This window comes from Perognathus longimembris, chromosome 18 (assembly GCF_023159225.1).
Source record: "Perognathus longimembris pacificus isolate PPM17 chromosome 18, ASM2315922v1, whole genome shotgun sequence".
NCBI lineage: Eukaryota > Metazoa > Chordata > Mammalia > Rodentia > Heteromyidae > Perognathus > Perognathus longimembris.
Window position 1 is genome coordinate 51,577,880 of NC_063178.1, and position 21,526 is coordinate 51,599,405.

At 40.4% G+C, this 21,526-nt stretch overlaps 1 pseudogene; it reads left to right on the forward strand.

Annotated features, from left to right (window-relative positions):
• The first annotated feature begins 1,878 nt into the window (after positions 1-1,878).
• LOC125367065 lies at positions 1,879-8,078 on the forward strand (annotated as a pseudogene).
• Positions 8,079-21,526: the final 13,448 nt, after the last annotated feature.

A 21,526-nucleotide genomic window follows, 5' to 3' on the forward strand; every position in this document is an offset into this window, starting at 1 on the left:
GTTGATAAATGTAATTCCGTTGAGTTCAGTCTTGATCCCATCGTCTTATTACCCTTTTTTTCTTTACTCTGAGAATTTGATCATAAAGCAGCGTGATGTACTTTTGTAGCTGTCAAGGTCAAAAATCTGATTAATTTTGATCTTTAGTTATCTTATATTTGTAGCCTTGCATACATTATGAATGTTAAATTCTGGCATTACATTGTAGAACACTCATTTTAACTTTTTGGCATTCTCAAAGATTTGATACATCCCCAAACACAATTATTTGCTATTTTAAGTACTGTTGTCAACTTTTGACCAAGCCTCTTTCACATGTATTCATTCTTGCTTTTAATTTACTCCTCCACATGTGTATTCTCAGTTAGATTTTCTTCAAGCTCACTATTTTCTTCTGTTTAGAAGGGATCACAAGTATTTGCTGCCATGGTGAGTTCACATATGCATACACTATATGTTGAAAGAGTTAATCTGCTCATTTGTATTTCCATCTTGCCCCATTGTTTCCTTTACTAAGCAATGTGTATTGATTTCATTTTAATTTTTCTAGAGTGTGTGAATACATACTCTCACCATTGTGCACAAAGGCATGAAAGAAAAATATAGCACTTTCATTCTTTTTCCTCCTTTATATTCTTTCCTTTCCAGTATTTCAATCTAAATATATTGGGATGATAATACTTTTTTTTTTGTATCATGGTGGTCTTGGAACTTGGGATTTCAATGTAAATCTTGCTCCCAACTCTTTCCTCATCCCCCTCGTTGGAGGTTAGTCTCTCCATAATGAGTTCTTTGTAATTAGATACATCCCTTTGCTTTTGTTACACAAATAAGAATAAAATTCCCTCACCTCATATTTGAACCCTTGTTCTGGTTGAAATTGCAGGAAAATTCATTCTATATGTTTGCGTCTGTGAGCAGAGTTGGCTATAAGATCTTTCCTAAATGACATTGCTTCTGAAATATGCTCTTAAATTCAACATTCTTTAGTTAAGCTGCCCTGCCATATAGCCACATAACATTAATGAGATGACTTAAAACACAAGATTTTTCGCACAAGTGCAGTTGATTATACCAAGACAATAGCAGTAGAATATTTGGTGTCTCCTGAAAGCCTATTCCCTGTTAAATAGACAACAGGTTATTGATTTGGTGGATTTGGTAAGGGAGACTAAGCAAGCTCTTTCTCTCTCACCTTAAGTAGGTTTCTGAATTTCATTCATGAAAAATACCATTCATGTACTTACATAATCCTATATTAAAGCATAAGACACTACATTCACATTGCATCCTAACTGAGGGTAATGTGTTAATATCTTCCTTGGCAAAGAAGCAAATACTCAATCCATCAAAGTCATTTGTTTGGAAATACTCCTCCTAAAATTCTTTGCTCAATGCACAGGTTTATCTTCAAGAACTACCAGTTTGCTGGGGATATGGCCTAGTGGCAAGAGTGTCTGCCTCATATACATGAGGCCCTGGGTTCGATTCCCAAGCACCACATATACAGAAAATGGCCAGAAGTGGCGCTGTGGCTCAAGTGGCAGAGTGCTAGCCTTGAGCAAAAAGAAGCCAGGGACAGTGCTCAGGCCCTGAGTCCAAGCCCCAGGACTGGTCAAAAGAAAGAAAGAAAGAAAGAAAGAAAGAAAGAAAGAAAGAAAGAAAGAAAGAAAGAAAGAAAGAAAGAACTACCAGTTCATTTTGGCCTTGACTTTTGCTACTGAAGAGATCAGCCAAAACCCTGATCTTTTGCATAACTTAACTCTGGGATTTGATATCTGTAATGTTCAATTTGGAGGTTGGGCAGTATTTAAACGTCCCTTCATTAGTCTCTTTGGGAAGTACAACACTCCAAACTACACATGTATTGGAGACAGCATGTCTACAGCAGTACTTACAGGATTAACATCTGCCCAGATTGGGACATTGTTGCGCCTCTACAGTTTTCCACAGGTGAGGGTGTTAGGAGTGGGGGAATATTTTTGTCCCATTTGGTGCCATTTTAGGTGCTAGAAAATAGTAACAGAAAGAGACTGGATTTATAAACATGTCAAATTTTATGATAACAAAGATTTAGGAATCAGGTAATATGATATCTACAGTCTCATTTTTTGGAAGGGAAAAGTTAGATCAGACAAAGGGAAAATTTGGAATTGTAAGACTCATCAATATTTTCTTTAAAAAAACATGAAAGGGAAAATGATTTGAAAGTGTAAAGGTGAGTTGAAATAGGTGCTGGTGTCTCACACCTATAATCTTAGCTACTTAGGAGAATTAACACTAAAGAAGCAGCAAAAAGCAGGAAGTAATGTGTGGTTAAAATGGTAGAATACTAGCCTTGAGGGGAAAAGCCAGTGAAATGCATGAAGCCCTGCATTCATGCTGTGCAGTAGCACACAAACACGGACATGGGCATTTGCATACACATACATACACATACACACACACACACACACACACGCCACACATGAACAAGTAATATTGAATGAAGTAGGACAGCCTCAGAAAGAGAAAGTGGATGTATGTTCTCTTATATATGAAAGTTAAATCTAAACTATGAACATGAAATATTAAATAAATATGTAATAAAGATATTCAATTAAATACATACATGATTATTGTACAATGTATGGTACATATACAGGTGGAATTCTGTCATATAACTTTTTGATAAACCAACACATAGCATTCATTCAATATGACCACCAGAACAACACAGCATATTTTATCTGAGGAGATAGGGCTTATGGGGGTAAATATTGAAAGGGGCAAAGGAATACAGAGAAGGTAAGTGAACATACACAATGTAAGATGCAATGTGTACAGATGAAAATGGAAATGGAGAACTCAGAGAATTAGTGGGGTTGATATAGATGGGATGACAGACACAGTGACAAAGCTCAAGAGTTATTGTAGGAATTAATGTGTATGTTGTACAACTATTAAAAATCAAATTAATTTTTTGAAAAACTAAAATTAAAATCTACCCTCCATCTACTTCAACTCATTACAAATATATATCATTATGGAATAGAAATCTTCTGATGCATGGAGAATCCAATTTTCATTCCCTTTAGCTCACTTTTGGGCCTTTTGGTCATGCCCTGAATGACCACAACAAGTTTCCTGGTATCTATCAGATGACCCCAAAGGACACATTACTAGCTACTGCCATGATCTCCTTACTGCTTAACCTCAGATGGAACTGGGTGGGACTGTTAACCATACATGATGAGAATGGTTTGTGGATTCTTCCTGCATTGAAAGAAGAGATATCCAAGAACAGAGTTTGTATAGCCTTTGAGCTAGCATTCCCAAACCATGTCCTAGCATGTAATACATATCATGGAACTATTTATAACCAGAATAATAAATCTACAGTAAATATTGTAATTATTATGGTGATAATGAATCGTTACTAGAATTAATGATGTATATTGAGAAATATTTAATAAGAGGCAAAGTTTGCATCTTGAATTCACAGTGGGATTTGACAATATAAGAAGGAGATATTTCATACAAGGTTCATTGCATGTGCCTCTCATTTTTTTACACCATCACCCAGATATTTCCGGATTTACAGATTTTGTCAAGACAGTTAACCCTTCCACATACTGTCCTCATGAAGCCTCTTTAGATTGGTGTCCAGGGCACGCTTTTGACATGACTATGTCTGCAGACAGTTACAATATATACAATGTTTTGGCCCAGGCTCTCCATGAGATGCTTCTTCATCAAACAGAATTACAAACAATGGAAAACAGAAAAGGCATGGTGCCATCCCCCACCCAGGTAAGGCATTCTGTTTTGGATAGCATAAACAATAATCAAAGTCACTTCCTAGTAAGCTTTCTTACAGTATGAAGTTAAATATGTCAGGTATTTTTTGGACAGTCCTGGGGCTTGGAGTCAGGGCCTGAGAACAGTCCCTGGCTTCTTTTTCTCATGGTTAGCACTCTGCCACTTGAACCACAGTGCCACGTCTGTCCTTTTCGTATATATGTGGTGCTGAGGAATCAAACCTAGGGCTTCATGTTTATGAGGCAAGCACTCTTGCCACTAGGCCATATTCCCAGCCCCTTCAGGTATTTTTTAAAAACACAAAAACTCATACTGATTTAAATATTTGTGAGGTACTCTAGAAACATGTTCAAATTGTTCAAATGCTCTAAAGCAAAGCAGGACAGTAACAAGGATGAAATGAATTACACGTTCTGCTAATATTTTCAGTTACAAATAACCTCCACACATATATAGCTGATGATTTGAAAACTGTAAATTCACTTTTCACCCATGAGTTTCTTATGGAATAGCAAAGGATGACCTGGGTGAACAGATTTACCCATGTTTTTCACAAATGACCTGGTTTTATTCTAGTATAGGCATTAAAAATTTTGCAAGCTCTAACTACTATCATTCATAAAATTAGTGGCTTTGGTAAACTGTTGCTTAGCAATTGAGAATTGCTTCATTCATGACTACATGTAGAATTAGTTTCTCCTCAAAATAGGCCTCTGAACTCTTTTCTGAGTGACCAGGATTCAGAAAGAATATTTTTATTCCTACAGATATTTTCTTCTGGGATAATTTATTAGATGTCTGTTGTATTCTTTAGTTCTAAATGTAAGATTAAATGCAATGAGGAGCTTTTCTTATTTCAAGTTTTCAGTCTTAACTCTGGAATATACTTCTCCATAAGCTGATGAATCACTTTTTGCTGCACCATTTTCTGAAGGACAGCCAATTTCACTATCTTGCTGGGGATCAAGTGATTTTAGATGAGAAAAGAAAACTGGGAACAGAGTACGATATTGTGAACATTTGGAATTTTCCAGAAGGTCTTCAACTTCAGGTGAAAGTAGGACAGTTTTCTCCTTATGCTCTACATGGCCATGAACTGTTTTTATCTGAAGATATGGAAGAGTGGGCCATGGTAGTTGCTAGGTCAGTGGGCTTTAATTGTATTAACTTTCAGGGCATATAAGTAATCAAAATTCAACCTTAAAATGTATACTGATTGAGGGCTGAGAATGTGGCTTAGTGATAGAATGTTTGCTTAGAATTCATGAAGCCCTGGGTCGATTCCTCAGTACCACATACACAGAAAAAGCCAGAAGTGGCACTGTGGCTCAAGTGGTAGAGTGCTAGCCTTAAGCAAAAGAATTTCAGGCAGTACCAAGTCTCTAAGTTCAAGCTCTAGGACTGGCAAGGAAAAAATGTATACCTTAATGGATGCCAGGAACTTACTCCTATGATAATAGATTTTAAGGTGCCTCGAATCTGAATATCATGGTTTGAAAATAGTCAAAACAGGAATACTTGGGAAATTTGCCTTCATTTCTTCAGTAAAACAGCAGGGCTGGGTGCTGGTGGCTCTTGCCTGTAATTTTATCTACTAAGAAGTCTGACATCCTCAGATCTAACATTATGCATCCATTTAACCAGCCAGACACAAAATTCTGAGAGGCTCTTATCTCAATTAACTATTAGAAAGCTCAGATGGAGCTCTGCCTCAGGTAGTAGAGTATCAACTTAGGCAATAACAGTTTACTAACAGTGCACAGACCCTGAGTTCAAGCCCCAGAACCAGCACCCAAATAATAATAAAAAAGCACTTGTTTCTAAATGTTAATGCAGGTATTCTAAATCAATGTAAAACATATTGCGTGTTTCTTACTAGTATGCTAACATTGTGAGAAAGTACCCTAGGGCTCCCTTTAAGGGTTTGAAAGGTTTATTTTGCTTTCTTCTGTGGAGGTTTCATTCTGTTAGTTACCCTACTGCTTAGGCATCTTTGGGGAAAGGAATCATTTGTATGCACCTGTGTGAGAAAATGTTCACCTCATGATCAGGGAAATAAATGCAGAATATATGATGGCCATGAAGTTCACATACCCCATAAAAAGGGTCTGGGCTTTGCCTTACAGCATTCTTTCATAACTTCACAGTGGATACTTTCTCTTTGCTCTTAACCATTTCAAAGATGAATACAAAACAATATAGAATGAAATGAATTCAAGGAAGCTACATGGGGCTGGAACTAGTGTTTTCTTTCTCAACAGTAATGTCTACCTTTAAAGGTTCCACACTTCAGGAAAGCCCCACAGTAGGGAAAGGCTGCCTGTTGCTTAGATTACACTCCTTGCTCAGAGGATGAGATGGCTAATGAGACAGGTGAGTTCATGGCTTAGGGAAGAATTCCTACTCTCTTCTAATGTCCTCCAAATCCATACAAGTCAATGAGAAACGTTCTGCAAAAGGATTACAAAGTCAAATCCTTCTTCCTTCATTTAGTAATGTAATTGCAACAATGGGTGATACTGCTCTAGGGGAAAACAACAACAACAACAACAAAAACAAGTCATGGGCTCTGAATTGCATATAGAATTATTTTCTACTCCATTGAAAGCCTGTCATACAAGATTAGATTTAGTGTGTTGTACGTTTGTTCATTCAACTGCTCAGTAATTTAAGCTTAATTTTTATTATATTATATTATTTTTTATTATACTAAGGGCATGACCATTTTAAGGACAAAATCTCCATGTTTTCAAAATTACCCTTACACTACAAAACAAAAACCACACCAAAGATCATGCATATCTATGTTGTCCTATGCATACAATTGTTCTTGCAACACAGAAAGTGCTCTAGTTTGTTTTGATGGTAAGAGGCAGGTAGAAGTGTTGTGAATAGCATGACTCTAGTTTCAAAAATGATTTGAGTCTCAGTTCCCCACATATGAGTAGGAGTAACAAGTAGAACAAGTGCAAGGAAGGGCCACAGTGCTCCTATTTATATTACATGGAGACATATAGGAAAGTGCAAGCTGTATTATCCACAAGTTTGAAAGTGAAGTTTGAGATGTGCTGCAAGGCAGCATGAAGAGAGGCAGGAAATTATTGTTAGAATACTAGGAACATCAAGAAATAGTGTGTGATAGTCACTGTAAGTAAAAAAAAATAATCAACGTAAAAAAAGGAATGTGGGAATGAGCTTGGAACATAATGAAGGCTAAAAATGATAGTGACTAGGAGTGATAACCCATGGTAATGTTTACTTTATGATAGTAATTATTGACATGTCATAATTATCTCCATATAGGGATTTTCAAATTTCCCACATTAACTATTGAAAATAAAATTAAATAATGGTTATTTGACTTCCTCACCAGATATGGAGCAGTGTGTGAAGTGTCCAGATCATCAGTATGACAATACACAGTGCCTCCAAACAGCTGCAAGTTTCCTGATTTATGGAGAGCCCTTGGGAATGGCCTTGGCCTGCATGGCTCTTGGTTAATCTACACTCACAACAGTTGTTCTTGGGGTCTTTGTGAAACATCAACCCCCCCCCCATTGTCAAGGATAATAGCCAGTGTCTCAGCTATATCCTGCTCATCTCCCTCATCTTCTGTTTCCTCTGTTCCTTGCTTTTTATTGGCCATCCCATCACAGTCACCTGCATTCTACAGCAAACTATATTTGGAATTGTGTTTATTGTAGCTGTTCCACTGTTTTGGCCAAAATTATAACTGTGATTCTGGCCTTTAAGATCACTTCTCCAGGACAAGGATGAGGTGACTGCTAGTATTAGGACCTCCTAACTTCACCATTCCTATCTGCACTCTGATCTAGGTGACACTCTTTGGAGTCTGGCTGGGTACCTCTCCTCCCTGCATTGACACAGATGCACACTCTGAATATGGCCTCATCATCATCTGGTATAACAGGGGCTCCATCACTGCCTTCTATTGTGTCTTGGGACATCTGGGCTCCTTGGCCCTAGCCAGGTTCATTGTGGCTTTTCTGGCCAGGAACCTGACTGACAACTTCAGTGAAGCCAAGTTCCTGACCTCCAGCATGCTGGTGTTCTGCAGTATGTGGTTCACCTTCCTGCCTGTCTACCATGTACCTGTCATGGTGGCTGTGGAGGTCTTCTCCGTCTTGGCCTCCAATGCAGGGCTCCTGGGCTGCATCTTTGCACCCAAGTGCTACATCATCGTCTAAAGGCCAGATACAAATTGTCAGCATGGCTCCTGGGATAAAAGACATAGAATTAGAAATAGACATTGTTAAGATTATACTGATATGTTTGTTTAGCATATAGATTTCCTGAGCTAAATCTATAGTCATTTTCCAGTCCTATAGATGTTTATATTATGCAATTTTTGCTTCAATTAATATGGGTGTATTATAATTTTTCTCATTTATTTGTGGTTCCTTCTGTTTAATGTGCATTTAATCTTTATCCCCTCTTCTTACTGTCTGTTGAGCTAAGTCCTATGTGAAGGGATAGGTGTACACATAATGGCACATAACACTGGTAAGTTCTCTCCTCTTGTGCTAAGTCCATCCCAGCAGGGTGTTCAGCCACCCTGATGGGCAGCAGCATTGTATTATGTATTAAGAGAGCCTCAAGAAATCACAGACGGGGACAAGGATACCCTTAATCTCACAGAAAGAAGGCTTCCTGTTCATCTCCAAGTGCCTTTAGTTAGAAAAGGCCATGAACTTTGCACATGAATTGTGATGCTTCCATAAGTTCCTCATTGTAAAACAAGGCAGACATTCCCCTTAGTAAAAACAACCATAAACTAAGCACAACATTTTCATTTGGCTTGATCCTCAGACTTGTACTCAAGGCCTGGGCACTCTCCCTGAACTTGGTTGCTCAAGGCTAACACTCTACCACTTTGAGCCACAGCACCACTTCCAGTTTTCTGGTGATTAATTGGAGACTAGAGTGTCACTGACTTTCCTGTCCTAGCTGACCTTGAACCATGATCCTCAGATATCAGCCTCCTGAGCAGCTAGAATTTCAGGCATGAGCCAAATAGATCCTGGCTGACATTGTGCTTTTACCCTCAGTCAAGTGTGTCTTCAGATTTCCTTAAGGACAACAGTGGTCTCTGAACCACTTGCCAGGATTTTAAGGGCATCTGGCATTGTCTGTTTTTTAAAACAGATGCTGAAGTCACCCTGCTTAGGATTCAATCTAGGCATCATCGCTGAGCCTCTTGACAAGTTACTTCATTGGGAGAATTTTTTCGTACGGAACATAGTTTGGCTCATAGTAAGTCTAGTGACTATTGTAGACCAGATACCCAGGTGGGTCTCAAACACACAGCAATAGTCACCAGCACTCAGTCAGTTGGGCTAGGAGTCTTTTATTTAACTGAGCATAGAATCTGATCACCACCCCTGGGGTGGTGAAAAACAACACTGGGTCTCAGTAGGGTTGGGTTTTTAGAGACAAAAATTACCTGTACCACTCACAGGTGGTCTGGCAAGTTAGGCAAAGCAAGCAGGCAGACATGCAGAAGGAGAATTGCTGTTAGTGATTACAATTCCAGTAAACTCCGGTAAACAAACCAATCAAAGCAATACAATTCTTGTTCTGTGTTTATCCACTTAACTTAAATAACCTTAGATCTTTCTCTTTCTGGAACTTCCTCATTACTTTCTTTTGAAAAGTTGTAGTGGCTCTAAGTCAAGGTGCTTTTGGCTCCTGTTAGGCGTAGGTTTGCCCTTCCCCAGGCCCATTACCTTGTCATAGCCTGCTGTTTCTAGGGACTCAAAAGAGGGTTCCCCTACATCTTTCCTTGGTTTCCAAATTTCCAAATCCTCTTTTGGTGACCTACCCAAGCAGATATCAAGGTACTCACACACAGTGACCAGCAACTGATAAAAACATCATCCTTTCCCTAAAGCAAATAAGGGTCTCATGCTCACAGTTCACGTCACTATTTCCACTTGTTCTCCGCCATGTATATCATGAAAATAACGTCATTTATGTATGTAAACAGTGCACAAAAATAGTTTGAATGAGAGATTTCACAATATAAATGTGCAACACAATTTTGGCATTGATGTTGAAATACTGACATGTAATTGCTGGATTCAGCAGCATCATTGCTTTACTAGGCAATAGTAAATGAATATGGAAAACTGTTGGAGTCAGATAGCAATGTACTGTGGATGTTATGGAAATTGGATGTGTGAATTGACCACCTGGGTATGATGCCCTAATAACTTTAATAATTTGATGTATCAGCACAAAGGATTTTTTGTCTGATCATTTTACTGCACGTGTGACATGGCATCCTCTGGTGCAATCCAGTTGCATCGCCCCAAATGGCCTTCATGCACATAGCTTCATGCACACAGATGTTGGACCAAATATATTAAGGATAACTTCATTCCTGGGGACTCACTAGCTGTCATCTGGGAGGAAATCATACCAACTGCAATGAAGAAGAAAAATTTGCAAACATGCTCTCCAACTCATGTTTTTCTCCTGGACACAAGGCCACAGATGCAGAGATTCAGGGAAGAGTGTTACACATTCTTCCTGGGGATTTTCAAGAGGCTTCCATGAAAGGTAGCTACAGTGCACATGTCTGTCAAGAAAAAGACACATGTGCACCTATACAAAGATATTTGAATATACATACCAGACACTGTGGGCCTCATTTCCAGCCAGGATTTCGGCTTGGCAGATGCCTCAGGGATGTGCTTTTTGTTTTTCACACTCATTCTTCTCCAGCTCCTCCTCCTTGTCAGGTCCTTGCCTAGTACTACCTGCATTTCTACCTTGAAGCAGTGAGCGCACATGGATGGAGATGCGATGATTGCTCGGTTTTGCCCTCTCTACACTTTGGGAAGAATGGCAGTCAAAGCAATGATTTTGGGAATGAACTGCACAACTCATAAGTAATTCATCATTTGATATCCATGTACTGTTTTCTTTTTCAGGATTGGTAATGGCTGTGGAAACTCTGGGGACAAAAACAAATATTCTCTCTCTTCTCTGCATTAACCTTCAATCTCTATGAACCAGACACAATTCATTTATTGTGAATCAACTACGGAGTCATTTCCTGCCATCTAGTAGGAGAGCAGTTGGAGTTTCCTGTCTTTCCAGGCTTGTAAACTCATCACTTTATAACACCATTCCTGTGTCTCCTCCATCCCAGCCATCATTGGCAAGGATGAAGTGATGTGATTACAAACAACCCAAGTCTGTGGTATGGGTTCTGTACAGACACATTTTCTTCCTACAGGCCAGTGGTCTGAGACTTATTTGCTAACCCTTATATTGTGAGGATATTGATGAAAAAATTCTTAAAAAAATATTTTATTATCAAACTGATGTACAGAGAGGTTACAGTTTCATACGTTAGGCATTGGATACATTTCTTGTACTGTTTGTTATCTTGTCCCTCATTCCCCCTCCCCCCTCCCACTTTCCCTTTCTCCCCTCCATGAGTTGTTCAGTTCATTTAGACTAAACAGTTTTGCAAGTATTGCTTTTGTGGTTTTTTTTTGTTGTTTTGTTGTTTTTTACCCTGTGTCTCTCGATTTTGGTATTCCCTTTCAATTTCCTAGTTCTACTACCTGTATACACAGTTTCAAATATACTCAGATAAGATACAGAGATAGTGTAGGTACAACCACAGGAAGGGGAAACAAGAAGATCATCAATAATAGAAGCTACAGTTACACAAAGCAAGTTGAAAGTAGTTACAACAGTGATATAACAATTGTTTCCATAACATGGAGTTCATTTCACTTAGCATCATCTTATGTGTTCCTAAGGGTATAGCTATTGGGCTCTTGTGATCCTCTGCTGTGACTTGCCTAAACCTGTGCTAATTATTCCCTATAAGGGAGACCATAGAGTCCATGTTTCTTTGGGTCTGGCTCACTTCACTTAGTATAGTTTTCTTCCAAGTCCTTCCATTTCCTTACAAATGGGGCAACGTCATTCTTTCTGATAGAGGCATAAAATTCCATTGAGTATATGTACCACATTTTCCTGATCCATTCGTCTACTGAGGGGCATCTGAATTGGTTCCATATTCTACTTATGACAAATTGTGCTGCCATGAACATTGTTGTGCTAGTGGCTTTAGTGTGATTTTGTTTGTGGTCTTTTGGATAGATACCCAAAAGTGGGGCTGCTAGGTCATAGGGAAGCTCTATGTTTAGCCTTCTGAGGAATCTCCATACCACTTCCCACAGTGGATGAACCAGTTTACATTCCCACCAACAATGAAGAAGGGTTCCCTTTTGGCCACATCCCCTCCAACAATTTGATATAGGACATTCTTAATGTGGTGAGATTGAATCTCAATATAGTTTTGATTTGCATTTCTTTTATGGCCAGTGATGTAGAGAACTTTTTCATATGTCTCTTGGCCATTCTCATTTCCTCATCAGAGAAGTCTCTTTTTAAGTCCTTAGCCCACTTGATGAGGGGGCTATTGGTTCTTTGCAGTTTTGTTTTGGAAGAATGTAATTTTTTTAGTTCTGCATATATTTTAGATATGAGGCCTTTGTCCATTTAATGGCCAGTAAAGATCTTCTCCCAATCTGTGGGCTTTCTGTTTATCTTGTGAGCTATGTCCTTTGCCCTGCAGAAGCTCTGCAGTTTGATGCAGTCCCAATTGCCAACCTTTCTTTGATTTGTAGCCTTTCTGGGTCTTTGTTCAGGAAGTTCTGTCCTGTGCCAAGGAGCCCAAGTGTTTCTCCTATTCCTTCCGTTAGTGTTTTCAGGGTGTCTGTTTTGATTTTGAGGTCTTTGATCCATTTGGAATTGATTTTGGTGCAGGGTGATATATAAAGATCTAATTTTAGTTTGTTGCATGTGTTGAACCATTTTTGCCAGCACCATTTGTTAAAGAGGCTATCTTTCTTCCAGGCTATTTTTTTTAGCTCCTTTATCAAAGATTAAGTAGGCATAGTTCTATGGGTTCATTTGTGGGTCTTCAATTCTGTTCCATTGGTCTTCAGGCTTGTTCCGGTGCTAATACCAAGGTGTTTTTTATTACTATAGCTTTATAATACAGCTTGAAGTTGGGTATTGTAATTCTTCCAGCACTGTTCTTTCTGCTTAGGATTGTTTTTGCTATCCTGGGTCTTTTATTGTTCCATATGAATTTCTGGATTTCTTCCTCTATTTCATTAAAAAATGGTGTTGAGATATTAATGGGTATTGAATTGAATTTGTATTATTTCATTGAGTAGCCTTTGGCAATATTGCCATTTTGATATTAGTCCTCCCAATCCAGGAACATGGGAGGTTTTTCCATTTCCTTAGTTCTGCCTTAATTTCATTTTTCATGTTTTTAAAGTTCTCATCATAGAATTCTTTCACTTCTTTGGTTAAGGTTATTCCTAGGTATTTTGTATTTTATGAGGCTATTGCAAAAGGAGTTGTTTTCCTGATTTCAGCCTCGGACTTCGGGTCGTTAGCATAAATGCTGTTGATTTTTGAGGGTTTATTTTATATCCTGCAACTTTGCCAAAGTTTTGGATCGCTCTAGTAGCTTGGGGGTAGAGTCTATGGGGTTCTTTAAGTATAGGATCATGTCATCTGTGAAGAGAGAAAGTTTAACTTCATATTTTCCTATTTGGATCCCCTTTATATTTTCTTCTTGCCTAATTGCTCTGTCTAGGAATTCTAGTACTATGTTGAAGAGAAGGGGAGAGAGCAGACATCCCTATCTTGCTCCTGATTTTAAAGGGAATGGCTTTAACTTTACACCATTTAGAATTATACTTGCTGTTGATTTGTCATAAACTGCCTTTATCATATTCAGGTGTGTTCCCTTTAATCCCAATTTTTCCAGGGCTTTTATCATAAATGGGTGCTGGATTTTATCCAACGCCTTTACCGCATCCAGAGATATAACCATGTGGTTCTTTACCTTGCTCCGGTTGAAGTGGTGGATTACATTAATTGAATTGCGTATATTGAACCAATTTTGCAGCCCTGGGATGAATCTAGTTTGATCATGGTCTATGAATTTTGATGAACTGTTGAATTCAATTGGCCAGAATTTTGTTGAGAATTTTTTAGTCTATTTTCATCAGGGAAATCTGTCTATAGTTCTCTTTCCATGATGAGTCCCTGCCTGGTTTTGGGATGAGGGTTATACTGACTTCATAGAATGTGTCTGGTAGTGAACTTTCTCTTTCAACTTCATTGAAGAGTTTGAGAAATATTGGTGTGAGTTCTGTTTTGAAGGCCTTATAGAATTGTGTTGTGAATCTGTCTGGACCTCGGCTTTTCTTTGATGGGAAATCACTTATTGCCGTTTCTACTTTAATGCTGGATATGGGTTTAAATCTTCATGGTTGAGTTTGGGGATATCAATTTTTTTTTCTAGGAAATCATCCATTTCTTCCAGGTTCTTGAATTTGTTGCCATAAAGGTTTGCAAAATATTCCCTTATTGTGTTCTGAATTTTGGTTGTTTCTGTGGTGATGTTACCTCTTTCATCTCTGATCTTGTTTCTTTTCAGCAGCACATGGAACATTCTCCAAAATAAATCACATCTTAGGGCACAAAGAAAATCTGTACAAATTCAGAAGTATCAAAACCATTCCCTGCATTCTCTCAGACCATAATGGAATAAAATTAGAGCTCAACTCAAACAGCCACCACAGAAATTCCTACAATTCATGGAGACTAAACAACACACTGCTGAACCATCATTGGGTCATTGAATAAATTAAAACCGAAACTCAAATATTTATGGAATTCAACCAAGATGAGTACACAAAATACCAGCTCCCTTGGGACACAGCAAAGGCAGTACTCAGAGGAAAATTTATATCTCTGAGTGTGTACACCAACAAACTGGAGAAACAGCAACTGAACAACTTAAGGAAGCAACTTAATCTCCTTGAAAGAGAACAACAAGCCAAACACCAAGTCAATAGACAGAAGGAAACATTTAAAATCAAATCAGACTTTAATGAATTTGAAACAAAAAAAATTGAAATAATCAACAAAACAAAGAGTTGGTTCTTTGAAAAGGTCAACAAGATAGACAGACCCCTAGCACACCTGACCCAAAAAAACCTGAAGGCAGCACACACAAATAATATTGTGTCTTAATTCAAATTATTTGTTCAACCAATCTGACTGCCCTTAACCACAATGTATAAAACATTTGTTGGCCTATTGTAAACATTATTAAAAAGGCTTGACTTGGCTGGGAATGTGGCCTACCGGCATGTGCTCACCTCTTATACAAGAATCCCTGGGTTAGATTCCTCAGCACCACATATATAGAAAAAAGCCCGTAGTAGTGCTGTGGCTCAAGACATAGAATGCTAGCCTTGAGCAAAAAGAAGCCAAGGACAGTGCTCAAGCCGATTAGACACACAGGACAGGCAACAAAAACAAAACTAACAAACAAAAATCCTTGCCTTCTCTTATGTGTTGAGAAAGTGCAAGAAGTTTGGTTTATTGTAGCCTGGGATTTCAGAGAAGGGTCATCATGACAGGATGTTGACTGTACCTCCTAATGCTTGTCTGCCAGCCTGACTACCTTCTTGCCTGCTTTCAAGCATACCTGCATACCTGCCTTCCTGCCTGCCTGGCATGATCACTCATCTTTCAGAAATCCCAGGCTACTATGAAGAGAAAAAATTTACAACGAAACATAGCTAATATTATGTCATAATTGACATTATTTGCTCAACCAATCTCACTGCCTGTAAGCAAAATTTATACAAGATGGTGGCATGTTGGGATTTCTGAGAAGGGTGATCATGACAGGATGCTAACTGTACCTCCAATTGTCTGCCTGCCTGCCTGCTAGTGAGCCAGCCTGCCTGCCTGCCGTGTTCACCCATCTCTCAGAATTCTCAAGCTACAATAAACAGAAAAAAATTAGAACAAAACATAGCTACTACTATGTCATAATTGACATTATTTTCTCAACCAATCTGACTTCCCTTAAGCATAAGGTATAAAGAATTTGGGGGCACATTGTATACTGTACCTCCTAATGCCTGCCGGCCTGTCAAGATGACCCATATCTCAGTAATCCAAGGCTACAATAAACCAAAACTTTATAACAAACGTTGGCAACTCTCATGTCATAATTGACATTATTTGCTCAACAATCTGACTGTCCTTAAGCAGAATGTATAAAGGATTTTGGTGCATATTGTATACAACATTAAAAATTCTTGCTTTCCTAGATGTGTTGATACAGGGCACAACATTCTATTTATTGTACCCCGGGATTACTGAAAGAAGGTTGATCAATAATCCATGTTGGCAGAACCTCCTAATGCCTGCCTGCCTGCCTGCCTGACAGCCTACCTGCCTGCCATGAACTCCATCTCAACCAATCTGAATTCCCTTAAGGACAATGTACAAAAGATGTGGGGAAAAGTTGTGTAAATTATTGTAATTCTTGCCTTCCCAGATGTGTTGAGACAGTGCACGAAGTTTTGTCTTTTGCAACATGGGATTTCAGACAGAAAGGTGATCATGACAGGATGTTGACTGTGCCGCCTAATGCCAGCCTATCTGCTTGCCTGCCTGCCTGCCTGCCATCATCACTCATCTCTCAGAAATCCCCGGTGACAATAAACAGAAAAAAATTACAACAAAACAGTGTTCTATTATGGTATGATGGACCTTATTTTTTTCAACCAATATGGCTTCCCTTGAGCAAAATGTATAATGAATTTGGGGGCATGTTGCATACATTATTAAAATTGCTTGCATTCCCAGATGTGTTCATACAGTGCAGGAAGTACTATTTGTTGTAGACTGGGATTTCTGAAACTAAGGTGATCATGACACAATGTTGACTCTTCCTCCTAATGCCTGGCTGCCTGCCCTGTACCAGTCTGCCTGCCATGATCACCCATCTCTCAGAAATCCCAGGCTACAATAAACAGAGAAAATTTACAACAAAACATAGCTACTATTATGTCATAACTGAAATTGTCTGCTCAACCAATCTGACTGCGCTTAAGCACAATGTATAAAGATTTGCGGCATGATGTATACATTATTGAAAATGTGTGCCTTAGTAGATATGTTGAGACATTTCACAAAATGCTGTTTATTGTAGCCTGGGATTTCTGATAGAAGGGTGTTGATGACAGGTTGTTGACTGTACCTCCAAATGCCTGCCTGCCTGCCTGTCTGCCATGACCACCAAGCTCTCAAAAATCCCAAGGTACAATAAACAGACAAATTTTACAACAAAACATAGCTACAATTATGTCATAATTGACGTTATATGCTCAAACAATCTTACTGACCTTAAGCACAATATATATAGGATTTTGGGGCATATTGTATACATTATTAAAAATACTTGCTTTCCCAGATGTGGGGAGACAGTGCACGTAGTTCTGCTTACTGTAGGCTGGGTTTTCTGAGAGAAGGGTGGATTGTACCACCACACACAACTCCTGAAGAAGATCCCCCCAGCCCTTTCCCTCCATAAAGGAGATCCAGCTTAACCACACAACTTAACAGTTTCAGGTGGTCCTCAGAAATTCATTGGGATGATGATGGCACCCAGAAGAGATTCTGAGGTGCTAGGTTGCCTGTCGTTCACTACTGTATCTGGGTAAGAGGCAGAAGTGCCCAGATACAGTTCTAGCAGAATTGGGAGCCACTTTTTCCTTTGACTGGTTGAGCAGCCTAGAGGGTTGCCAGTCACAGGAAATGCCCTTACCTCTGGGCAGCCACAAGTGGAGGCCACAGCCTCCAGCTAGAGTACAAGACAGGACTGTATTATGTGACAGGATAGTCACCATTCTTCACAGACTCTGCTGCTGTGTGAAGGACCCAAATTAATGCCCACAGTGTACAAACACAGCTATTCCAGGAACAGCAGAACTCAGAAACTTTCTCTCAGTGGGGTGTGGAAAATCAGATAGGTGTTCACATAAATGCTGCTGGAGCAAGTCATGCTGGGAAGTTCACACTGCACTTGGCCAACACACCCAGGAGAGGCCTTAGCACAGCCCATCCTAGCTAGGGCCTGCGGCAAGTGCTAAGGGATCCTGCAGCTTGGATTCTGGGGAAATGGCAGCTGACATGGAGCTGGCTTACAAAGCTGAAAGGTAAGCTGGAAGGTGCGTCCAGCTGCCTGTAACTTCTGAGCAAAGGTAGGTGGAGGGGAGTCTTGTCATTTCATTCAACAACCTTTCATAATATGTTCCCCAAACACTATGTAGTTTTTGTCCCGAATGTTCCTGTAGGTCATCACCTGACTTTCCATGTATGCCCCTTGTCTGACTCGTTACTTTCTTGTTTGTTTATGTATGTGTGTATGTATGTAGGTTTGAAGTGTGGTCCTGGAGCTTGGTGGTGTGGTATTGCCATGGATCTGAGGGGCAGGAGGCCACCAGGACTTTGCTTCCCCTTCGGAGCTCTCGAGGTGATTGGAGACCCTGCTGAGAACACAAGTGATGCTGGCTAGGTGGGAGCATGAGCACAGTTATCATGGGTAAGTAGGGGATCTGAAACCAGGCTCCATGTCAGTAGTTTCTGCCCAGATCTTCTCCATTTCAGTGCAAATTCCTGCATGGTGTTTTCTCTGTACTCTTCACATCTATTCTAACACAAAGCCATCATCCAAGAATCCCTGACTTCAGATTTCTTTGCTCACATTAGAAAGAACTTAGTACATTTTACATACCCTTTTACCTAGACAGGTTACTTAGAATTGCAGGTCTTCCCAGGAGCCCAGATTTCTCTTAGGGGATCCAGAGTGCTGTGGAGCTGCTTTTCCCCTATGAGAACATACTGAACACCTAGAGCCTATTGTTTGACTGGCAGCGTGTATGAATTACAATAATTTTTCTTTCTTTCAGCTACAAGTGGAGAAACATATAAAGGAGCAAGGACCTGCAAAAGCATGGAGATACAGTGGGGTCTGTGAATGGATCATGCCGGGATGCATTTTGCCTGTGGATGGACCCTTCCTGCACTGACTGCCTTTGTATATGAACAGAAATCTGGTAAGATAAGGTATGGCATTAATTATGCTGTTGAGTGTGCAGAATGTGATAGTATGTGTTATTTTGGGTCTTTATGTCTCCTGTGGACACTGGGTTATCATGTGAATGGTTGGTGATCTAGCAGCTGAGTCCCTCCTCCAGGCCAGCATTTTCTAGTAAACAGAGATGGAGTCTGCCTGGCTGGCTTTTACTGCAGTCTTTTGGGCATCCACTTGTAGAACCGTTAGAACTGTGGTTCAGAGCCACCTGCATGCACCTGGCGGTGTGTTTGACCTTGTCGAACTTGTGTAATACAAGTTAGTTTCTCTGATGTGACACAAGGGATTTGTGGACTTAACTGAGTGACAGCTCTGAGAGGGCCACTGTCACAGTGTTCAGAAGAAGGGGATGGTTGACCAGTGTGCAGAATGGCAGGGAGGGAGGGACATGTGCACTATACAAGATTGTCAGCACAGATTGTTGGCATATCTTGGCAGATATTCTGGGAGTCCCCTGAGAGGCCCCATGTGTCACCCCCTTTTCTAGAGGACCAGGTTTTGGGCATGGTGTTCCTTTCCCTTGTCATATTTCTTTTGAAGCCTTTGGGCCTGCTCTGGAATAGGAGAGCCTTTATTATCCCTTAGGGAACCAGACTATCAGACAGCTGACTTTCAAATATTACAATATTCTGGACATCCAGTTTCCATTTTTGTGATCACAAAGTTTACAAATTAAAATATTTCCTTTCCTTTCAGCTAGGGATGGGGAAACCTCTGATCTGAAGGAGCCAAAGACCTGAGAAAGCATGGAGGTATAGTGGCACCTGTGGATGCACCTTGCATGGGCTGAGGGTATTCACGCATGAACAGAAATTCTGTAAGATTGCATGTGACCCTTCACCACTGGATTATGTGTTTTGTTTCAAGCAGAGGCATTAGATTTCCACAGAGAGGCAGTGTTGAGGGCTGAGGATGGTGACAGGTGTGTGATGGTAGGAGTTGGTCACACCTGGCTTCTAGTGTGTGTGCTCTGGGTTCAGGAGCCTGAGCCTGCAGAGCATCCTGGTGAGATTTGCATGAGGAGGGCTTGGGCTCCTGGGGGCTCAGTGGTTCACCTTTGGGTTCTGCTCAGAGAATAAGATGGAGTTCTTGTGGGAGAGGCAGTGAGGGCCCCAATAGGGCAAAGGCTGGGCACCTTGCTGAAAGAGAGGGTTGACCCTAATGCTAAAGGACAACTGAGAGGGGAGGCTGAGGAATCCTGAATTGCACATGGACCAGTCCTCAGTGATTGGGTGGGTGGGAAGGACCTACTGTGGTTTTTCATGATTTCTCAATGCTTTTTCTCCTCCCCTCCCATTTTTTTTGTTTGTTGTGTATATGTGTTTGCAAGTGTGTGCTGGAACTGGGGCTTGAACCCAGTGCTTCTCTCTCTTTGTCTCCTTTCCCTTCTCTTCCCTTTCTTCCTTCTTCCCATCTCTCAACCCTGTGCCACTTACCTTCCCTACTTTAATATTGCCCCATTACTCTCCTCCTCTCTTCCCCTTTCCCTCTTCTTTTTCTTTTCTATTCCCTCTCCCTCTCTCCCTCCTCTTGAATCTTTCCCTACCCCTCCACTTTCTGTCTCTACTTCTCTCTGTGTCTCTGTTTGTCTCTCTCTCTCTGTCTTTCAGTTTGCATGGTCATTGCTTGTGCTTCATGACTTGAGTGACACATCCAAGCCTGCACTGTCTAGTGAATTTGAGATGGAAACTACCCAGGCTCTCTTTAACTTAGATCTTCCAGCTATCCACATCAGGAGGATTTAGCATTACAGGTATGAGCCACCAGCATCTAGCAATGGTTTTGACTTTGTGAATCTAGTGTAGCAGGGATTGGTTTCACTTTTGGGTAATTTTCTGACAGACAGCTGTGTGGGGCACACCTTAGAAATACTTGTGGAAGGACGGGGGTGGTGTGTTGGTGTGCAGAATGGGCATGGAGAGAAGATGCACACAGTGCAAGGATGTCAGCACTGAGTGGTGTTAGAATCTTCTTCTAACTTGCTAGTTATCAGTATACTAACAGGCTTTTCTCTTAAGTTCATCACAGAAGCCCCACTGCCTGTGAACTGTATCTGAGCTTTCATTTTTGTTAAGAGGTCACGTCCAAGCAATGGATAGGGGCAGTCAGGGATGACTAAAAATGAGTGGGTTACCTGGCCCACTTCCAAGTCCACTGTTCTTTGGGTAGTCCATTTATATGGTTTATTGCCCGTCGCATCTTGGACCCATGTTGTTTTAGTGGACATAGACCCTCTCAGGGTTGGTAATACTGAATTTTCTGCTCCCGTATCTACCATGAACATGACTGGATTCCCCTCCACTTTCAATGTTATCCTGGGCTCAGGGAGGGGGTCTGAGCCTCGACCCCCTCAGTCACTGTCCTCAGGCAACTCTAAGGCTGGCAACACTCTTGATCCTAATTTCTGTTTTTTTCTCCTTTTTCTTGGCTAGCTCTGGGCAGTTTTTGATCCAATGCCCCTCCTACTTGTAATAGGCACACTGATTCTTCCCCACTCTTGATTGGGGTTTGGGCTTCTGCTCCTTACTTGGAGAGGAGGACTGTCTAAAGTTTCCTGCCTGCACAGAGGTCAGGATTTCCTTGAGGTCCTTCTTGTGTTGTGCCTGTTGTTGTTCCAAAATTCTAGCCAAACTCCTTTCCTTAACTCTGTTCCTGTTTTCTTGCTCGATTCCACGTTCTTTGTCCTTCCTT